The 19,610-nt window shown below is 41.5% G+C and overlaps 1 protein-coding gene across 3 annotated transcripts in view; it reads left to right on the forward strand.

Moving 5' to 3' along the window:
* The window catches only part of SLC66A2 (solute carrier family 66 member 2), an 86,353-nt gene that overhangs the window by 23,077 nt on the left and 43,666 nt on the right, over positions 1-19,610 (forward strand). The window lies entirely within an intron of this gene.

The following is a 19,610-nucleotide window of genomic DNA, read 5'->3' on the forward strand; positions in this document are numbered from 1 at the left end:
GGCGGGGAGGGATTTATAGCTCCACACTCTTTGAAGGCCCCCGCGTCACCATCTAGACTGGTGTTTTTGGAATCCATTCTAAGATTTTGAATGTTCTTTAGCTAGCCAGAGAGATTGAGAAATATGATGTGTACCCTGCCTTTGTGTCATTTCCAGCGCTTAGAAGCCTGAAGATCCAGAGACCATGACTGTGTCTTAGCCAGGTTAGTTTAGTTTAAGGAGTGTAGATACCACTTTATACAAGGTCTCAGATATCTCTAAACATAGAAGTTGCACCAATTTAACATAAGTTGTTTATTAAACCTATTTAGTTTGGTGCGATCCTCCCATGTAGACACTCTTATTTTGGAACCAGAGGACCCTATTTCAATTTTGGTTAAGTTGGTAAGAAATCAGTTTAAAGGAAGTCCAACATAGGGCTCTCTTCTTCCAGAATAAGAGTTCCTACATCGGGTTTTGAATCATCAGTATTACTGAATCTGTTTGTAAATGTAATCAAACTGAACACCAATTTGTATGGAGACAAATCCTGACAGAGACAGAAACATTTCTGTATGGTGGTGCAATGCAGAGCACTTTCCTTAGACCATCGGATCAGTCCTGTGTATTGGATGATCTTTAATGGAGCAAGTAGTCAAGAAATGCAATTGTCCTCGTCTGGATTTTCCGATGGGGGGGGGAGGGGGGAAATATTTCATAACATTCCAAAAGTGCATGTTGGTTTAATGCCAGTAATTTGCAAAGCACCTTTTCCTTTTGTACATTTTTCTGGGCTTTGCATGAAATAATATTTGTTTTGCTGTTTTGTCTCTTATCATTAGTTTGCAGTTATTCTCACTGGCTTATGTCAAAATGGACTTACCTATAGAATGTAAACTTGAATTTTACCCTATTTTTAACATGTTTACATTCTTGTTTTCTTTATTCGCTAACGCTTTCCAGTTTTTAGCTATAACATAAACAATAATCTGTTAACTTGTTGAAGGACGGCTTGTTCTGACTGATTCAGGGAACCATAGGAAAATAGAGAAACGATTATTAGTTGCTACATTTTACTTATGTCTTTTAACAGATTAAAAGTTTCTAAATATCAGTCACCTGGTTTTCAGTAAACAATGGGACCTGAATGTGTCTATGAAAATCTGCTGAAACTTAGAGTTGGGTCCTTTGATATCTGTGACGAGCAGTTTCTGAAATGAACTTCAACTTGCTTAGGAAAACAGGACAGGTCAAAAGAAGTAGTCATACTGCATTTTGATGAAACAGTAAGACACATTTTAAGGAATGCAAAAAGTTTAATGATTGCATTTTGGGTACCTATTCTTTGTATGTTTCTGTTTCTTTAAACTGGATATTTTTAATTAGTATAAATCTGTTTAAAATAGTTCTGAGGTAGAGGGATGTGTGTGTGTGATTACATGTATATGATATCCTACTAGACTTAGAGAGTTTGCATGGGAGAAACACTACTTTATTGGGCTAGTCATATTTTGATTTACACAGGATTTGTTTAATTGAATTACATCCTGCTTATGTCTATATAGCAGTGCTTTGTCCAGAGCCATGGCAATCTCACTAAAAATTTATGTAAGGAGGTTTCTGGTTTTTTGGCTCAGGGGATTGTGTATTCCTTTACCTCTCTCAATGAATTTGGCAGACTATTTTTTCAAAAAAGTTATTACAACTGGGCTTCCTGCCCAGGGCCGGCTCCAGCATTTTTGCTGCCCCAAGTGGCCCAAAAAAAAAAAAGCTGTGATCAGCGGCACTTTGGCAGCAGCTCTACCACCACTGCTTCATTCTTCGGTGGCAAATTGGCAGCTGGTCCTTCCCTCCAAGAGGGACTGAGAGACCCACTGCCGAATTGTCACTGAAGAGCCGGACGTGCCACCCTTTTCCGTTGGCGGCCCCAGGCACCTGCTTGCTGTGCTCGTGCCTCGAGCTGGCTCTGTTCCTGCCTCTCACTTGAAGTTTCAGTTCCCTAAAAACTCTTTAGTGTTTCTAGGCTCTGGGATTCATTACAGCTCTTTTGCAAAAGCATGGTAAGCATACAGTATAGTGTATTCATTTTAACTTCAGTTAGTCCTGCAGGATGATTAGAGTGTTAAAGTGGAAAATATTGCCCACTCTGCTATACCAATAGATCTGTGTGGAAATTGGTAGATAAATGATGATACTGAAGCTGTCCTCTGTCACCACCTTTGATTCAGAAATTGAGCCCTTTCTGTGCCCACTGGTCTCTCTCTTTAGGCATGTGTATTGTCCGTATTCCAGTAAACCACTTAATGCTACTGTTCCTCCACACACACATTAACTGCAAAATCTTTTTATCTGACACTTGACTCCGAAAGCTGACTGCCTAGATTCTGTTCTACTAAGGGGCAAATCCTCAGTTGGTGTCATCGCTCTGTTGACTTCAACAGTTATGAAAATTTACACCAGCTTTAGATCTGCCCTATGGTATATAGCTTCCTGTTTTCATATAGAAACAAAATTATTGCCAGGAAAAGAAGATCTAAATAGCAACAGTTCTAACAAACAGCGGCCCTAGTTTTACACATTGCCTGTTGGTGTATCTGAAGATTAGCGTGAGAGCTAAATTAAAGTGCTGCCTTGGTACTGCTTGCCTATTAGGAAAGCCAAGGCTTTTTCTTCAACCAGTTGGTTTGTCGCTTGCTGAAATGCTTTAGAATAAATGTGGATGTTTTGTACTCTCCTGTATTGAGATGCAAGTTCTTGCTTCCATTTTGAGCTCTTGAAATGAGATCTGGAGATTTTGGGGGAGACAGGACATGCAAGACACTGGATCAAGGTTATTAGATCTTTGAAGATATTTTTATAGCTCTGTGGTAGTCTCAATAGTGCAGTGGGTAACTTCCAATGCATATGCATGTGATTAGCTGAATTTTATAATTTCCAAGTAAATATTTAAACAAGTTTTGAAGGACACTGCTGAAAGAAATCACAAGGGTTTTCTTGTTTACAAAGTTCTATTTTTCAGTCTTGAAATGAAGTTATCTTGGTATCTGTCATGCTACTAAGTAGCGTGAGAGTTCTTGCTTGAAGTCTGCTTGCTTCTGGTCCAGAGGACAGTAGAGTCCTAATGATATAGTAAGTGTCCAGAAACAATATAGATTAATTATACATCAGTACAATAGTATGTAAAACTGTAGTTTAAAAAAAGTTGTATATGCGAAACCAGAATCTGTTTTGTATAAACAAATTCGTTTTAGGAGGTTCTTGTATAAAACCAAATGGGGGAAAAATCAGTGATGGATTGATTAGCTAGATGGCCCATGGATACTAAGTGTGAACAGCTGTGAGTATAATATGACAACTGAGGTAACTAGCTCCCCAGCTGCTGTCCTGTTCATTTCTTTCCTCCAGTTGGAAGACAAGCTCTAGAACTCCATAAGTCGGATGCTAGTAAATGACATCATGTCATGGCACCTGGGTCTTATTTGATTAGCTCTTTAGTTGCTTCTCTGTGGAGTGTGTTGGGATCTATCTCTGGGGTATGAGCTTGTGTTGACAAATATATAGGAAAGCACCATGACCATCTGTGGGTGCTATATAAATAATATAACGGATAAGCAGATACATACACAGTGTGCTCCTCTCTTCGGTTCTTTACCATACTGATTAGAATTGAGGACAGGGCAGAGCCAAACTTTCCATCAGCCAATCATGTGGCTCCATCTTTGATTTTATTTTGTTTGTCTGGGGAGTTTAGTGAAAAAGAGACAAGTACAGATCTCTGTGCACCACTGCTGTGTGTGTGTGTGTGTGTGTGTGTGTGTGTGTTTATATAAAAATTGTGGCTCTTCCTGGGTTTGGCTGCTACCACCCAGCCCTGACCCTGGGAACTAAATCCCTTCTGCCTGCTCTGCACTTCTCCAAAATTATAATGTCCTCCTTTAGACTGATATATATTTTTAACTTGTATGCATTACCACAGCATGTATGTGTATCATTAGGTTTCTTTTGTTAGGGTTATTTTCCTAATATAAGGTTAGAAGTCAAAGGGACCCAGATCTGCTTTGGTTGAGTTGGTAGCATTCAGCGGTGCAGGATCTCCTAACCTATGCAATTAACTGTCTGTCTGATAACTAGCATGTTCTCCAGCTTGTCCTGTTGTATTGAGGTTGTAGTTCTGTGTAAGAGCCTCTTTCCCTCTGCACCCCCCCCCCATTTATTACTATCTTCTTCTTTGTGATATCTCTGAAAAGGAAATGGAAGATGAAGAATGGGGTGATGGCGTTTTGAGCATGTAGAAGTATATCCTTATTAAAATGAGGCGATCTTTGATTATCTGTGCAGAGTCCTTGTCACCTTTGGCGGTTGTCACATATGAAGCAGTGGGAACCACTGATAAATCATCAGCTGCTTTCCAGAAAGCAGCTGTAAGTGGGTCATCTAATGTGTTTTTCTCCCTCCCACCCCACATACACCCAATTCAGGTTACTCTAAATATATTTGATTAATATCACTACAAATAGGCCTGTGTTGGACTAAATGTTTTAAGGAAAAGAAGGTGGAATCTGCTTAAGAATCTTGAAAGCTAAGCAGAGAATTTTTCCAGCTACACATCCAGCGAGAAAGTGACTCATTTTGTTGTAAAATAAATGACATCATAAAGCTAATGATATTAAAATCCTTGACCTCCCCCTGGTATTTGTAAACCAAATGGATTTGGGTCCATTTCTCTGTTTTTTAGATTACATTACATTACATTCTGTTAAGAAATGTAATTCTTTTAAAAGCTTCAAAGAATTTTTTAGTATAGATCCTTCTTTAGTTCTATAGATCTAATGCTGCTTTAACAGGAAGTCTTTTTTGTGTGTCTGTTCATGTGAGCTCTCTTTTAGAAATCTAGAGGAATTATTCAGTATAATGATGGCATGCCTTAATACAAGCATATCTTGGATCATAGAAGTTAGGAGAAGAAAACTGTTAGTTTTAATTTTTTGTGCTTAATTCTTATATTTAGGGTGTATATACTTAGGTGTTTTCTCTTTCAGATTTCTTTTAGATAAGGACAGTAGAGAAAATCTTGGTTAGGATAATGGATTGTGATCCTTGAAGCCCGACTTGGTAGTTCAGAGTGCAATACTTGAGTCTTCCCCTGCTTACTCACACAAGCCCATTACTTGTTTCTCAAGAGAGAATGTCTTTCAGTCTGCAGCCATTTTTTTTTTAAATGGGAGCAGGAGGAGGGGAAGACCTCTGGTTTAAGCAATATGAGGAGAGTTGGCCTCCCATATCTAGGTTTTTGATCCAGAGCCCATTGATGTTGAGGGAAATGTTCCTATTGGCTTCAGTGGGTTTTGGATCAAGACTGGGAAGCTCATCTCCCTTCTAAATGGGCCACAGGAAGGCGGGAGCTGTGGCTGCCAGGCCATTTCTTTTGGGAGGAGAGGGGAGGGGAAGGGAATGTTGACAGCCACCAACGTTCAAAACTCATGAACTAGATCCCCCAAAATCATGGATTTGGCCCCCAAATCACATAATTAAATAAATCTCATCGTATCTCTTGGCCTGTCTGTTTGATTTTTTTTGTTTTTGTTTTTGAACGTCTCCTGTTCACCCGCAATGTCTGTGACAAGTAGTGTTGCTGACACTCCCAAAGTCATAGAGTAAGGTGATTTTGACCTCACTGCAGGAGCTGTTGCTGGCTGGCTGATGGTGCTGAGCTTCCAGCCTCTCTCCAAATACAAAGGCTCTAATTAACTGTGTGTGCCCCAATCCCACATCTGCCTTTCAAGCCCCAACATCTGCTCATCCTGTTCCTCTCCCTGCCTCTGCTGCTTCTCCAACTCCTGGAGGGAGGGGGGTCAGCGGGGTCCTCTCTTCTCCCTTCCCAGGATTAGGGAAGTGGGGAGGAGCAGAGAGCAGACTGACCCATTTTTCACAGTGGGAAGGGGAATAAGAAGGAGGCTGTGGAGCTGCTCTGAGCTGCTGGGCTATTTCTGCTCCTTCCTGAGAGAAGGATGTCTGCTCTTCCCTCTTCCCCAGCCTCTGCTTCTGAAGGGAGGGGAGAGATCTCTGCTTCCTGTAGCAGCTCTGATTGGCTGCTTTTCCCAAGAGGTGCATAGTTGGGGAAGGCAGCCAATCAGAAAGGGTTCCCACAGACATGGCTGAAATTTGAGAGAGGGCTGGAGTTTCTTCTGTCATTGTGATACTGGCTCCAGCCCTGGCCAAAGTCACACGACTTGCAAAGAAATCACAAGAGCTGGCAGTGCTGGGAGTGGGAATGGGAATATATTTGTTGTGGACTTTGTGGAGTTGGGTTTGATGAGAAGGTTTCCCTCACCCATGCAACTAACCGAGGCACCAGTTTGGCTCGAAGGGTAAGCAGCTCAGCATCCTTCTGGAGTCTGCAGTGTCTATAGAGCTCCCCTTCACCCACAGCTGTTCTGTCAGGCAGTCCTGGAAGAGCAGTATAATCTGTCTTCATTATTTAAAAAAAGAAAATTTCTAGTTTACATGGTTAGAGAGAGAAAAGTTTGAAAATGCAACCCAAGTGCATCCAGAAGGCTCAGAAACCCCGGAAGACAGACAAAAATGATCCATCCAAAATCGCATGATTTTTAAGCCAATCTCATAATTCTTGAATCATGACTCATGATTTTTGTATACTTGGGGTTGGGTCGCCTTGCAGCTAGAGGTTCCTATTTGTCAACATATATGTAGGGCTGGATGGAAATTTTCTACTGACCTTTTTTTTTTTTTTTTTTTTTTTTTTTTTTAAATGGAAATTTTTGGGTTTTCAACTGAGACGCTTCACAAAAAAAACCCCAGCTTTTCTGCTAATAACTTAGATCTTCAGTTGCAAAACTGGCCACCAGAATACTGAAACATTTTTGATTCTGAAATGCCTTCCCTGTTCTTCTATTTAGGCTAGGCTGCCAATCCAGATTTCATCTCCTAGGATTCACTGTGCAACTGCTATGATGCACCACCTCCTCTCACCAAGAAGAGAGACCGTGGTACATACCGGAGCTGGGATTACAGGGGAAAAATGAGAACACGAGACAGAGTGGCAGCACTTCAGAATAGAAATATTTAACTTTACAATTTTTTACCAAAAACTCTAATTTTATGTGGAAAATTTTGAAGAAAATGAGTCTCCTTTTCCTCATTTTCCCACAGATACTTCACAGGAAAAATTAACTCCTTTTCTCATCAGCTTTATGTATATGCCATTATTTATGAGAAATGGGGTTTGGAGCCCTGGTGCTTTTCCCTATCCCAAAAAGCAACGTGTTTAGTTCCAGTCTGTACTTAGAGTTAAATAAAATAAAAATCGATAGGAACTTTAAAGGGAACTCTAATTAAATGGTTTTTAGTATAGGTTGGATGTGACTAAGAGGAGTGTGTTCTTCTTCCCCTTAGTGGTTACCCCAAGAGCCCTGCTGTAGGCCACTCCAGTGATGTCCCTAAGAGACTGCTGAGCCAATGAACAGCTTGAACTTTTGGGGGTTAATTCCCCACTGGAGGCTAGTTATATATCGTTGAGTTGATTTAAGCTTAATACCCACCTTTCTAGAAGTTTGGAAAAGACCATTGTCATCATCTTGTCTGGCTTCTTGCATAACGTCGAGGCTGTAGGGTTTGACCTATTAATTCCTGTAATGAGCTCAATAACTTGTAGATGAGCTGGAGTATAATTATCCTCTTTCAGAAACACATCCATTCTTGATTTTAAAAGAGCCAAGTGATGGAGAATCTGCTGCTTCCCCAGTAATCTGTTCCAATGGTAAAGTATCTTCAGTGTTAGTTTATTATTATTTTTTAAATCAGAATGTTGTGGTGTTACTGTAGTAAATCATATGCCTCACAGAACTGTGTATTCTGTCAACGCAACTGCCTATCACTAAAACAAGTAATGGTATCTTTGATATAGAGTCTAACCTCTCTTCCCTGTTGTCCTCTTTGTCCTTCCTAATGAGGGTGCTGCCAGTGACTAACATTCACTGACAAGGCTCCAGGATTCAGTAAATGCCATCTTTGTAGTAATTTTTCTGACACAAAAGTATTTCCAGTTCCTCATGTTCATTACCCAGCGTTGATATGTAGGCAATCAAATAATGCATTTGCTTCACCTCCTTATAAGAAGGGGGAGATGAAGAAAGGGGTTGTGCAGTGACCGAAAGCCAAGGCAGGGGACTCTGGTGAAACAGATGCTCTCCTGTATGGCTTGTACAATTTTTAAGATATACTTGGAGTTGACTGTTTGTAAAACAGCAAGGAAGAAATGCAGCTAGAGACCTTCCATTTAGTGGCATTTTGTGCTAAACCAGAACTACTGCAAGGAAACCCTACTTGAGGAGGGAGATTTGTGTTGACCCTCCAGTGAACTCTCTTGCCCATCATTCTGCATCAACCCTGCTACTGCTGTGGAATGCCCTCAACATAAAAATAGAAGTTTGACTCTTTTTTTTTTTTCTTTTTTAATAGAGTTTGAAAAGCTGGTATTTATTTATAAGTAGCACCCTGATATTTTAGGCTGTGCACAAATACTGGGGATGATTGAATCCCTGCTCTGTAAAGCTTGTAGTTTGACAAGAGAAAAACATGCAAAGGTTGGGGTCGCAAGATACAGGAAATTCTTATATTAGACAGAGGAATGACACCTGGTGGTGGGAGAAAAGAGAGATAGTAAAAGTGGCATTACATGAAATACCAGCCTGCTACCAGATTGGGGATGGATAGTAATACCAAGTGGACACACATAAAACCCCAAACTCTGTGTGTAGCCCTATCCTGGATGGATCTTACGTGCCTGTGGACATACCAAAACTCTTACTTTTACTTTGGCAGCGCTTGCAGTGCTTTTCATGTCCATAAGTTCTCATTGAATTGAAACTGAATAAAAGGCAGGGAAGGCGTTATTGAAGGGACTGGTTGGCAGTAATAATACTTTGGACATGGTGATCTTCATGATTTTGAGGGTGAAAACTTTGAATGAATAAAACCTTTGCTAATGCAGCATGTCTCCATTTTTAACCAAGCAAGAAAAGTTTCATTGCTTATAGCTACATTTGACCACGTGAGGGTGCTCAAGGGTTTCCAAAGTCAGTGTATAGAGTACCTTAAATGAAATGGGGGAAAACAATTTAAATGTTAAAGACATGATCCTGTTGTCAGGGGTATGAGTCTAAATATAGAATCAGTGGGCAAAAGTCTCTCTCTCTCTGGATCTTAAAAATGTAGTTCTGTGGGCTGAGGAAAGAGTTGGATAAGAATAAAATGAATTATTCAGATTTGTAACCTCAAAGGAAATAATGAAAAAGAGGGGGTTGGGTGGGGAGGCGGAGAGAATACTCTTGCGCGCACGCGCGTGTGCACACACACACACACTATGAACATACATCCTAGAGAAAATAGGATAATGTATGTGCAGCAAAACACTATTACATTTCAATTTCAGCTGGAGGAGTGAGATTTCAGCTCTGGAGGAGTGAGTGTTCAAATCTCACACTCTTTGAATGCACCTATGCTCCTTAAAAGCTCTGTTCATAGTTTAAATTTGGCTTCTTGTTAAAATACCTTAATGTTTAACCAATAGGAGTGCAGCCTGCAAGTTTAAAGGAGTACAAAGGTTTGGTTGTCTAACCACTGTAATTCCCTGCCTTGCTGCCTCTCCCATCCAAAACCCAGTGCACTTAATGCAAAATAGTGAACAGTGTAGCAGACTGGAGAGAGCAGAAAAACCATGATCTCTTATATGGTGGGATGAGTGGTCTGTTCATTACAGAAAATGTACACTCTTGCAGCCTTCAAAGTTGTAACAAACCTGCAACATTCAGGAATAGCCATTCAAAGCTAAGGCTCTTGTTCAAGGATGTCTGAATTTTATAATGGCTTCTTTCATTACATGATTGCATAGCACTAGCTGATGCAGCATACACTTCAGAGTGTGTGTGTGTGTGTGTGTGTGTGTGTGTGTGTGTAATTACTGGCCAGATTCTCAAATGCCTTACCACCCAGCATCATCCGTTGAGAGCAACAGAATTTGCTGGGTGCTGAGGTCTTAAAAAATAGAAAAGTATGGTACAGTGTGTGTGTGTGTGTGTGTGTGTGTGTGTATTTCTTAATTTTACACACACACATATATATGAAATAAAATATTTGACCTGCTAGGATTGAGTTTGCTATCATAAAAATGTGTGGAGCCAGATTTTTTTTTTTTTGAGAGTGCTGTATAAACATTAATTAATCCTTACCCCTGCAAGGGAGGTAACAGCCGTAGTTTGCCTTCATTTTGTGCTATTGACTTATCTGGAAGGCTGTCCTGTGAATCAGTGGCAGGATGCTGCTGTTGGGACCGTTGTCCCTGCTTTATAAATTGAGGAATAGTGGGCCTGATTTTAATCTCACTCCTGATTTTTCACTTCCATTGACATCAAGCTATATGTCAGATCAGAATTGGGCCCACAGAGGCAAAGGCCCAACTTTTCAAGAGGTATCCACTAGTCTTCGGTGCCCAACTTGAGGTAACTGAGGGCCTGATTGTCAGAGGTGGTAAGCACCTGCGGCTTTTGTTACTTGGAGCGGCTGTGTCGCATTTTTTAAAATGAGACCATAGGGGTGTCAAGTGGAGCATCTTTAGAAAGTTTGAGCTGAAGTGACTTGCCCAAGTCCACACGTGGAGCATATGTCCGAGGCATTCCTGACTGTAGAGTATACTCTGCACTTTATTTTGCCACCTTTTATATGTTATGTACATTATATATAGCTATTTGTTTATTAAATTCCATATTTGATATGCTACTAGAAGTTAGTAACTTATTATTTAAAATACACAAAGAATGTAAAGAAGTAGAGTGGGTTGATTTTAAATAAAAATGATTTAAATTGATTTTAATCATGTTTTGCATTTTTGCTTTTTAAATTATTTTCCTAAAGAAAATAAAATGTCTTTCGTTGGTAACCATTTAGACATATTATTTGCAATTGTAATCGTTAGAGAAAATTTGATTTTTTTTCCTGCTAACCAGGAGGATGCCTTATATATTTACACAGCTTATATGTATATAGAGTCTTAATTTTTACCTTATGCTAAAATTGGTGAGTGATCCATTTCTTATTTACTAGATCGTTTGGGTGTTGTGATTTACGTCATGCTTTTTGGATGCAAGTTAAAATTAAATTTAAGATGCACAAAAACTGCATTTTAATTTTAGTTTTTATGAAATAAAACTACCTTAAGTTTTTGAAACATAAGGGAAAAATTACAAAGTTTGTCAAAACATGTTTTGCATTTGAAATTAACTGATTTATTAAACAAAGGAAGTATTATCTGTAGTTAGTGAATTGAACTGATTATTTCTGGTCACTGTGCCCTACAGAATTTTAGATCTAGAAGATGTCATCTTCACACCTAGTTTTTATTCATAGATTGGAAAAGGAAAACAAGCTGTCCTGCTTTTCAACTCTCAACTGGCTTTTTAACTTTGAACGAACTAGTTATTGATCTGAACTAGCTGAATAAACTAAAATGAACAAATTATTCTTCTTTACATCTGCTACTGCTGTCAAACGCTGACTTAGCACTTCAACAAACTAGTTCCAGGTGCTCAGCCAGTGACTTCCAGGTGCTCAGCGGTTTGACTTTCCTTACAGTTTGCCAGCAAACACCTAGTACGTACTTTTAATAAAAATGATTGTAATAGGTTAGGCCTTAACATAGGTTGTCAATTTCAAATATAATTTTAAATAGGTTGTTTAAAAAAAAACAACAAAAAAAACTTGTTTGTAATTCCCCAGCCTCCCAAATTTGATTTATTTTTTAAATCCGCCTTGTACAGGCCTACTTTAGTGAAGTCCGCGCATAAACAATTTTTTGTTAACAAAAACACATTAAACACCAGTGTAGGGAATCTTATTCCCAATGAAACTTCATTGAATCACCATTTTCTTTGTTCCCATCAAGGAAAAATAAGAGGATAAAACTTTATTCCTTCTTAGACCTAAAATAAGGTCCTTATCCTGCAGCGTGATGAACACCATTGATTCCCGTTGATTTAAACAGGAACTGAGGATACTTAAAACCTTGCAGAATTTGGCTCTTTATCTTCTGTAATTATTATTTATTTATTCATTTAACTCTTGAAAGTTTAACTGACTTTAGGTTTTTCTTACTAGCTGTTCTTTTGAAATACTTGTTAGTTTCTTGAATATCTATTTATCTTTTAATGGACTACTACATTTTTTATGAAGCTTAAGACCCAAGTCGTATCTTAAAAAAGCCAGCCAGGCACTGTGTGTACCAAATCATTACTTTTGAGGATCAGCAATCTTAAAATATGCCCGAGGAACTATTGATAAATACTGACAGAATAAATCTGATCTTATGAATTATTCCCGAGTGCTCTTTTTACACCTCTGTTGGGAGGAGCGCTATTAGGAAAAATGGCATTGTATCGACTGTGAATGAGAGATGAGGTATTTGATTATAAATGTTATGTTAGCGCAAGTTGTGTGTATAAAGTAAAATTAATAACCACTCAACCATCCTATTTCTAGACAGGATTGCTTCTTTTGAAGTTTTCTTGAAGCCCTGGAATGTCTTCCCCTCCTTCCTTTCCATTCTCTACTTCACCTACCTGATTATCTGAGGGCTTGTCTACATCAGAAAGTGCAGCGCTGGTGAGGGAGTTACAGCGCTGCAACTTTGAAGGTGTACACATCTGCAGGGCACCACCAGCGCTGCAACTCCCTGTTTGCAGCGCTGGCCGTACTCCCGTTTTGTCTCGGGTGTAGAGGATCCAGCGCTGGTGATCCAGCGCTGGTAATCCAATGTAGACACTTACCAGCGCTTTTCTTGACCTCCGTGGAAGGAGGAAGCCTCTGGTAATCAAGCTGGTCTCCTTTCCCGGTTTGCTCTCTCGTTCCCGGAGCCAGAGCAAGCAGGTCTCCTTCCCAGCGGTTTGCTGGGTGGCTCCGGGAACGCGAGAGCAAACCGCGGCGAAGCGGGTCTCCTTTCCCGGTTTGCTCTCTCGTTCCGGAGCCCAGAGCAAGCAGGTCTCCTTCCCTGCGGTTTGCTGGGTGGCTCCGGGAACGAGAGAGCAAACCGCGGCGAAGCGGGTCTCCTTTCCCGGTTTGCTCTCTCGTTCCCGGATCCCAGAGCAAGCAGGTCTCTCCTTCCCTGCGGTTTGCTGGGTGGCTCCGGGAACGAGAGAGAGCAAACCGGGAAAGGAGACCCGCTTCGCCGCGGTTTGCTCTCGCGTTCCCCGAACAAGCAGGTCTCCTTCCTGCGGTTTGCAGGGGGGTTCGCGGAACGCGAGAGCAAACCGCGGCGAAGCTGGTCTCCTTCCCCGGTTTGCTCTCGCGTTCCCGAACCCCCGAGCAAGCAGGTCTCCTTCCCTGCGGTTTGCAGGGTGGTTCGCGGAACGCGAGAGCAAACCGGGAAAGGAGACCAGCTTCGCCGCGGTTTGCTCTCTCGCGTTCCCCGAACAAGCAGGTCTCCTTCCCTGCGGTTTGCACGGTGGTTCGCGGAACGCGAGAGCAAACCGCGGGGAAGCTGGTCTCCTTTCCCGGTTTGCTCTGGCGTTCCCCGAAACCCCTTGAAGCCGCCCAACAGCGCTGCAGTGTGGCCACATCTAACACCACTTGCAGCGCTGGTTGCTGTAAGTGTGGCCACTCTGCAGCGCTGGCCCTATACAGCTGTACTAATACAGCTGTAACAACCAGCGCTGCAAAATTTTAGATGTAGACATGGCCTGAAATTTAATAGTCATTTCAAGGAAGAACATATTACCCTTTATCATTTTTTTAAATAATTGTTATGCTGTTGAATTCAGTATTTTAAGAAAAGATTGTAGCGTCAGGGAGGTTGGGGAGAATGAGCGTTACATTTCTAAAAGTTCTGAAAAATTACAAATTTCCTATTTTTTTGTTACCTTGAAAGGAAGTTAAATTTTCCCTTTACAGTGCATAATGATGTTGTTGGTGATACCATGTGATCAGGGAAAAACACTTCTACTTTTCATTTATGAGCCAATAAACATCAGCTTTTGAATTTTAGTGTCCTATAAGGACACTAACTACTCAAAATACCCAGATAACTTAAATGAAAGGCATAGTTTCTTCTTTGTGAGTGGTTCTGTATCATGTGGGGAGGTTGCAGGATGCAGTGAATGGGCAGACTTGTAGCTTCATAGTAATTTGATGACATTTGACTCATAAATCAGCAGTTAATGAATGTAGAAAATGAGTAATAGGATTATTTAGTCTGCTGTCATTTTCACAGCTAAAACGTAGTATTTGATTAACTTGCATTTATTAAGTTGAGGATTAGATATTTTTCAGATATTAATCAATAAAGCAGACTTCTAAAATGTAGGAATAGTATCAAAGCCTTTACATTGATCATGTTTTGTGGTAAGTTTAAACACCAAAGAACCTTCTTCTTTTCAGTAACACTTATGCATATTTTATTACTGTTTCTGCATTTTATTCATATAGTGAAACACAGTTTTATTTTGTGAGTGACATATTTGGAAAATACTATATGCAGGTTGTATTTAAGAGCCCTGTTATGATTTAAGTTCACCTCTCAAGCTTTTGAGAGTTTTATTTTTTTTTAATTTTGTTAAATGATACCTACCTCAGTTTAACTGCATGTCTATATTTTTTTCTATGGATAATCTGTGGGATGAATGTGACTGTCATTTTTTTTTCTCTCTGCTTAGAAGGCAGCATTGACTCTGCCTGCCAAAGAAAACTTATTTTTACCTCTAGCTTAATTACTGCAGAACCAGTGCCATATAACTTGGATCAATACAGAGCTGCATGTTTGGTATTTTCAGTGACACAGGCACTCTACCCCCTTCAGTGTTCAAAATAAAATGTTTTACTGTTGCTGGACCTGTAACTCCCCTTTAAAAATTCAGTGAAATTTAATCCTCCTGCTTGTAGTTCTACAGTGGGTTTCTTTAGTCTTATATCTCCCAAGTATGATGATTTGAAAGTTAAAAATGTCAGTGTTTCTTTTCAATAAAAATGTAGTAGCTGTAAATAGTGTAGGGTTGCCAACTTTCTAATAGCAGAAAACTGAACACCCTTGCCCTACTCACTCCATTTCCTCCTCACTCGCTCATTTTTACCGGGCAGGGGGTTGGGGCACGTGAGGAGTGCAGGTCCAGACAGCTCAGGCAGCTCCCGGGGGTGGCCAGTATGTCCTCCTGGCTCTTGGGTGGAGGGGCCAGAGGGCTCTGCATGCTGCCCGCCCCCACAGTTCCTGTTGGCCAGTGGGAGCTGGTGCTTGGAGCAGGGGCAGCATGCAGAGCCTCTATGGCTATGCCTCCACCTAGGAGCCGGAGTAGGGTTACCAACCCTCCCAGATGGCCAGGAGTCTCCAGGAATTGGGCTAAATCTCCTGGAGGCTACTGAAGCCAATCCAGGACATTTTAGGCTGCTAAAAGTCCGGTGGGGCTAAGTGGCCGGCATGTCCAGCAGTGGCTCTTAGGAGGAGGCGTGGCCAGGGGGTCTCTGTGCACTGCCCCTGCCCTGAGCACTGACTCTGCAGCTCCCATTGGCCAGAACTGGGGAACCATGGCCAATAGGACCTGCGGTGGTGGTACATGCAAACAGGGGCGGAGTCGCCTATGAGCGGGACATGCTGGTAGCTTTTGGGAGCTGCCTGAGGCAAGTGCTGGCCATCCGGAGCCTGCATCCCAGAGCCCCTGTGCACCCCAACCATGTGCCCTTGCCCCCTCCGCACCCCAAGTCCTTCCTAGAGCCGGCACCCTCTGAACCCCTCAGCCCAGGGCCCGCACCCTGTCCTGCACCCCCAACCCTGTGTCCCAGCCTGGTGAAAGTGAGGGTGGGGGAAGGAGAGTGACAGAGGGAGGGGGGCAGGGCCTCAGAAAAGGGCAGGAAGGGTTATAGCCTTGGGGTAGGGGTAGAGAAAGTTTTGGGTTTGTGCTATTAGACAGTTGGCAACGCTAAGCTGGAGTGACATGCCAGCCGCTTCCAGGGACCCCGGAGAACTGGGTTGGGAGCCAGCTTGTGCTGCCACCTGGACTCTTAATGTACTGGTCAGCGGTGCTGACTGGAGCCTCCAGGGCAGGGGGTCTCAAACTGGGGATTGGCACCCCCAGGAGGTCACAAGGCTCTTACATGGGGGGCTCGTAAGCTGTCATCCTCCACCTCAAACCCCACTTTGCCTCCAGCATTTATAATTAAGTTAAATATATAAAAAGTGTTTTTAATTTATAAGGAGGGGTTGCATTTAGAGGCTTGCTATGTGAAAGGTTTCATCAGTATAAAAGTTTTGAGAACCACTGCTCCAGGGTCTCTTTTCGACAGGGTGTTCCGATCGAAAACCAGACACATGGCAACCCTAAAATAGTGGCTCTGTCCTATTGTTCCCAATGGGACTGAAGTCAAATGTGCTGTGTTATGTCATCTTTTTTTTCAGAATGGCCCTCACCTTCTGCTGTTACCAATGAGAGTCTAGTGGGGAAAATTGACCACACGTGATTTTGGATCAGACAGCCTGAGGCTCCTTTATTTTATACAAGCATATATGCAGGGAGAGTCAGCATGGCTTCACGCAAGAGGCACACTGATCTGATTTCCATAAATTTCTAGCTAGCTTATAAAGGTTAAAACCACAGACAAATTACACATACTTCCTTATTAAATACCTTATTTGGAATACATTGCAAAATTAATATAGGACAAAAGCAAAAACAAGCATCTCGCCCACTAGGCCCCCTAGTTACTCACTGTCTGTTCTTTTGCAGTCAGCGACCTTTCTAACACAACTATTGTGGTTATATATTTCATAAGCTTGGATATTGCAAATTATGCTTCTTGGGGACTTTATCACTCTGCCCCCCTCATGCCCTTTATACACACAAAGCCATTGTTCTGTTCTGGGAACTTTCCACTGTGACTCCTTTTACCTCTTGACACACGGAAGCAACTTTCCATCGCTCTTTCATCACTCTGTCTCCCTCCTCTCTGCCCCTTTTATATACAGGGACAAGCTGAACCAAAGTTCAACACAGCCTAGAAACAAGCTTATCCAAAGTTTAGGCCTAAAAGCCTGTCCAAAGTTGTAAGCCCACCATATTTTCCCTCAAAAGAGTGAAGCCAAGTTGCTGTCCGTGGCCACCATCTCAGCAGGTCATCTTGGCTTTACTCTATTTGAGAACAACAGGATATGGCAGCAGTTTGGAAAGAGGAGATTTTTTTTTTCCTGAAATTCTCTGTAGCAGAACATCATTTGTCAACCTCTGCTGAAGAAAAAACTTCCAGTTATGAAGAATAACAACAAAAAAATGATGATTAATCCTAATAGCATCTGTTCAAATTTAGACAGTACATGAGATTTCTGTGGATTTTAATTATATGGAAAGTTTGAAGGGCCTGCGTTATTCCATTAAGATCATTCAGGACAAAAAATGGTTTGATGTAATCTTACATGTTTTTTAAAGAACCTGAAAAATGTTTAACCAATTCATTCTGAACTTAAAAAAATAAGGGCTGTAATTTTGGCAAAATATGCTACGTTCCTCATAGGTATTTTACCAAATGGCCAACTCCCTGCTTGAAGTGAAAAACTCAGTTCAACCTGAACAATGGAAGCAGGAGAAGCACTTCTGTAGTGAACAAAGAGCTAACAGCTGCGTGTTTCACTTGTTCTTCTTATGCAGCAGCTAAGAGGATCAATCCAGCTCCCACTAAAGTTGATAGAAAGACTTCCCTTGACTTCAATAGGAATTTATTGGGCCTATCAGGAGGATTTAAGAGAGACAGCTGAAGTTAAATACCTAAAATTTGTTTTTTTGTGAACTTTTGCCCCCTTCCTTCTCCCATGCCTAGAAAGGTGCTCTGATAAATAGCGTGTGATTAATAAGCGAGAGGGAAAAACGACCTTAAGAGATGTTGTCTTCATAAACCTCTATGTTGTCCTGCTTGAATCTACAAGGGAGGTGGTGGGAGACAGCATATTTTGGTCTGTTACCCAAACAAGTAAAGAAACTTATGTGATGCCCAGGACCTAAACAGTTTCTCACTTTCAGTCCCCTGACTGCAAATAATGCCTGTGTGGATTCTTTCTTTATACTCATGGAGCCGTGGATGGCCTTATGAACATATTAGGGCTTCTGATTTTGGTTTTTTTTGTTTTATTGAGAGGGGGTGGTTTGGAGATTTAACTTTTCTTTTTCAAGGTTTATTTTTAACAATTGTTGAGTTTTATGTAGAACTCCAATAATTTGGGGGGAGGGGCGTCTTCTGGGTTTTCTTTGTATATACTCTGACTAATCTCTTTGTAATGTTCCCTTGGATTTGAAAATTAGTCAATTTCACATTTTCAGACATTTACACCAGAAATTTCAGTGTTGTAACCATGGGGTCCAGACCCAAAATGGGGTTATGGGGGAGTTGCAGACCTGTTGTGGAGGGGTCGTGGACAATGTTCCCGCTAATTTTTCCCATTCATATGTGGAATGAATTTTCTTATGTGCCCCAATATGGAGGCAATGTGTGGTAGCGCTGGGGCTGAGGGGTTCAGTGTGTGGGAGGGAGCTCAAGGCTGGGGCAGAAGTTTGGGGTGAGGGCTCCAGCTGGGGATCAGGGGTTCAGGGTGCAGCAGGCGTGCACTTTAGAGGGAACGTAGGTCATGGTACCACCATTCTCACTTCTGGGCTGCCTTCAGAGCTAAACTCCACGTTTTGCAACCTCCTGCGACTGCAGGAAACTTCGGGGCTGCTGCCAAGTCCTGCAGCGAGGGTAGGTACCTGGAGATGAGTCTGATCTCCCCCGAGCATGGCTGTTCTGGGGAAGAGCAAGTCCCATCCCTCCCCAGCCCAGAGGGGACTAACAGCTGGAGCCAACTGGCAGTGCCTCTTTCCCCACCCACCCCTCAGCCCTTCCTTTGCCCTCCCCTCCAATAGCTAGATTTCATTGGAGAGGTCTGATTTTTGGCTGTGAATTTGGTATCTATTTATATGGGCACAGTCTTTTTTCTTTCTTTCTTTTTTTTTTTTTTTTTGCTTAAAGAAAAATCATTTGCAGCTCAGCTTTAAGTTACAAAAAGAAACTTTGTTCTTCAGCACGCTCTGCATTTATAATGGGGTTTGGTTGCTTGATTTGTAAGGGTACTTTTACAAACTGTGCGTGCAGCTGTTAAATGAGGCAGCTTTATAACTCTCCATTCTCAATTTCCCATAGATAATAATTGAGAAGAGTGAGTTGCTACTCTTGGACTTTCCCCCTCACTGTCCAAATATACAAGACATCCCATGTGAACGGCCAAAATGAAAAAATGCATAGGGTTTTTATACTGCCACCTGTAAGTGTAGTATCACAGCGCCTTCCATGTAAAATCAGTAGTAATTTGATTCAGAATCCTTCTTTTGCTTTTAATTCTTCACTGCCTCTGCAGAAGCTTTGGTATTTACACAATCATTCCTCCCTTCAGCCCTTTCTGTGAGAAGGGTGTAGTAAAATAACTTGTAATTACGCATCCAAGGAATAGAACAAACAAAATCAATATAAAAATGACTTAAATAGTCCTCTCCACAAATTCCTACTTATGTTCTTGTGTATAATAGATGTGGAAGGCTGCACAGTTCATCAGTCTAATAGCT

Source organism: Gopherus flavomarginatus, chromosome 2 (genome assembly GCF_025201925.1).
Source record: "Gopherus flavomarginatus isolate rGopFla2 chromosome 2, rGopFla2.mat.asm, whole genome shotgun sequence".
Classification (NCBI taxonomy): Eukaryota; Metazoa; Chordata; order Testudines; family Testudinidae; genus Gopherus; species Gopherus flavomarginatus.